Here is a 3,933-nt window from a genome sequence, read left to right on the forward strand (position 1 = left end):
TTATTTACATGGTTACATTATTTAACCATAAACATTTTATTCTTGTGTGTTTACTTCTCTATGATTGCAATCTTAGCTTTGTTTCATTCTATATATCCAATATTTAGTGTATTTAAATGCTTGCATATGATTGAGGCCATTGTTAATTCTAGCTCACTTATCCCAAAATTAGCCTACCTTTTACATCACCCTTGTTAGCCCCCTTGAGCTTTTAATCCCCTCTTGTTCTATAAACCACAATACTAGCCTTAAGCAGAAAAATAAAATAAAAATCCCAAGTTGAATCCTTGGTTAGCTTAAGATAGAAAATCATGAATAGAGTTAAATGTGGGAAACCTTGTGGGAACATGACTGATAGAAACAAAGGGTTAGGAAGATTAAAAAGGAAATAAAAATAAATTTGGAAAGCATGCTCATAAGAAAATCAAAGTGATTCAATTACCATGTGCATCAAAAAAAAAAAAAATTTCAGCATCTGAATAAAAGGGGATACAAAAAGAAATTCCCCAATGAAAACAATGCACATGGGATAAACATAAAAAGTGAAACATGAGCATGTAATACAAAAGTGGGAAAAGTTATGGGTAGCTAGGTATGATTTTAAAGTTATATAGAGTGTATGTATGCTAGGTGAGATCTTAGACTAATCAATGATTCACTTTATAAAGCTCACTTAGCCATATATATACCCTTACCCTTACCTTAGCCCCATTACAACTTTGAAAAGACCTCATGATGTTTGCATTGATGCATTAAATATTGTTGATTGGTTAGATGAAGAACAAAGTGTTAGAAAGCATGACTAGGGAAGAGTAAAGTGATTGACCCTAGACACTTGAAAGATTAGAAGTGCATATACATTTCCTGTGAGGGTTCAATGCTTGATTCTATGTTTCCTACTTTCATGAGATATCTTCTTACAAGTTTTATTGTGTAATTTGAATTAGTGGAATTTGGTTTATATTTATTCTTGGAGAATTTATTTACTTTTAAACCAAGTAGGTAGAAATATTTTGCATGTGGCTGCATTCATATACATAGGTTGCATTTCATAACATTTCACCTTTCCTTTTCATCTTTATAGCTTCTTTTGAGCTTAGCATGAGGACGTGCTAATGTTTAAGTATGGGGAGGTTGATAAACCACTATTTTATGGTTTATCTTGTGCTCAATTAAGTGGTTTTTATCTACTCTTTACCCACTTATTCATACTATTTGCATGGTTTTATATTTCCTTCCTGATCATGTGCTTTGATTGAAAACATGCTTCTTTGGACTTATATTTGCTTATTATTAATCCTCTCTTATCATGATTAGATGCCTTGATATGTGTGTCAAGTGATTTCAGAGATTACAGGGCAAGAATGGCTTGGAGGTTGGAAAGGAAGCATGCAAAAGTGGAAGGAATGCAAGAAGTTGGAAAAACTGCTAAGTTGTCCAGCCTGACCTCTTCGCACTCAAACGGCTATAACTTTAGCTATAGAGGTCCAAACGACGCGGTTCTAGTTGCGTTGGAAAGCTAATGTCCGGGGCTTCGATTTGATATATAATTTTTCATAGTTGCCTCGACACCAGGTGACGCGAATGCGTGGGTCACGTGGACGCGTGACCTAGCCAACACCCAATCCGCGCGGTCGCGTGGACGACGCGGCCGCGTCACTTTTCCGCGACCTGTACGGACCAGAAAGCACTGGAAGTGATTTCTGGGCTATTTCTGACCCAGTTTTCGGCTCAGAGAACACAGATTAGAGGCTATAAAGTGGGGGAAATGCATCCATTCATGAGGATGCCTCTCATAATTTACTTTTCATGTTTTAGATGTAGTTTTGGAGAGAGAGGTTCTCTCCTCTCTCTCTCTCTCTCTTAGGATTTAGGACTTCTCTTTCTAGAGTGACTCTCGATCCAGGTTTAATATTCCTTTTTACTATTTAACTTCTCTTTTATATTTTGATTACTCTGAAGCCTTTATTATGTTTGATTGATGTTGCCCAATTGGCTGTTGATGACATTTTTATTTAATGATAATTGAGGTATTTTCAGTTTATAATTATTCTCTTTGAATTAAATTGCCACTGCTTCCCATCTAAGGATATTTTAATTATTCCAGCAATTTTACTTTTTCCCCTTTTGTTTCTGATTAAGAATTTAGTAACTCAACAGTTATTAGACTCAATATAATTAATAACCGTTATCTTGCTAATTGAGATGAACCTGAATAATCCCAACCTTTTCTTCGGAAATAATTAGGATTCAAAGGTCAGTTTAATTAGTCCCTTGACTTTCCTTTGCCCTGGTAAAGGTTGACCAAGTGGAGTTTAGATTCAACTTTTATTATAGTTGAGAGAGATAACTAAGTTAGACCTCTAAATTCCCTTATCTTGCCAAAAGTTGTTTTACAATTATTATTTATTTTTAATTGCCATTTAATTCACTCATCATTTAAATTACTTGCTTCTCACCTTCTAAACCCCGATTACAACCTTTATAACCAATAATAAGAACATACTTCCTCGCAGTTCCTTGAGAAGACGACCCGAGGTTTGAATACTCGGTTAACAATTTCTAAAGGGGTTTGTTACTTGTGACACCCAAAACGTTTGTATGAAAGGACTTTTGAAGGTTTAGAAACTATACTTGCAACGAGGATTTATCCGCAAATTTCTAGACCACGCAAAAGTTCTCTCATCAAAGAGATGAAGTGTGGTCACTGATTATACCACATGTATTTCCAAATCAAAGTGTTGGGAGGATTACATGTCACTATATCCGCCCAAACCCCCATTTGGTCCAACATGAGAAAGCATTTCTAGCATGATCTCCTCATCCCTTTTCCAAGGCTCAAAGGAGATCCAATTATGGAGAGTTTCTTTTCCAAGACAACTAACCAATTGAAATAAGATCGAAAGCTTTCTAGTAAGATCAAGAGAAAAGAAAGAAGAAGAAGAATGAAAACTATAATTGATCCATCAAATTACAACAGAGCTCCCTAGCCCAATGAAAGGAGTTTAGTTGTTCATAGCTCTAGACATGAAAAATGGCAGAAAAGAAGAATCCATGCTAAAAGTGCAGAAAAGTAAATATACAGAGAGTAGTTCCCAAAAGTAACCAGCTTCCCTATAGTTCAAAAACTAGTCCTATATATACTACTCCTCTTGATCTTCTAGTGAGTTCTTCAAGTCTTGGATGTGGGCTCTGGATCTTGAGTTGAAGCAGTTCTCATCTTTAGTGGGCCCAGCTTGTAGAGAAATATGAATTAGGCTTGGGCATTTAGTGAGATTAACATTGAGTGCCATTGTGGGTTCGAGAACATTAGTGGCATTCACTTTTTCCACTAACGTTCCACCCTCATGTACCCACGTTAACTCCAACGTTAGTGGTCTAAACGTGACCACTAACGTTGCCTTCTCAATTTTTGGCCAATGTTATTGGGACTCACTTTTCCCAATAACGTTGGCTTATAGCCCTTCGCGAGCGTTATTGGGAATCACTTTTCCCATTAACGTTGCTTGGTGCCTTTTGTTCCTACATTAGAGTTCACGTTAATGTAGCTAACGTGACTCTTAACGTGGGTGTGTCTCACCTTCGAGAGCGTTAGTGACACTCACCTTTGTCACTAACGCTCCAAATGCCCAAATTCTCTACGTAAGAACTCACGTCAACTAAGTTAACGTGGCTCTTAACGTAGTAGTGATGCCATCTTCCAACGTTAGTGACAAAAGTGAGTGTCACTAACAATGGCTCCTTGATCTCAACTCCATGTTAACTTTCACGTTAATGGTCTTAACATGAAAGTTAACGTAGGCAATGCTAGTTAGTCCAATATTAGTGACAAAAGTGATTGTCACTAACGTTGGCTTTGTTCTTCTCTTCCACGTTAGAGTTCATGTTAACTAAGTTAACGTCACTCTTAACGTGGATCATTGCCAAGTTTCT

Source organism: Arachis duranensis, chromosome 3 (assembly GCF_000817695.3).
Source record: "Arachis duranensis cultivar V14167 chromosome 3, aradu.V14167.gnm2.J7QH, whole genome shotgun sequence".
NCBI classification, from domain to species: Eukaryota; Viridiplantae; Streptophyta; class Magnoliopsida; order Fabales; family Fabaceae; genus Arachis; species Arachis duranensis.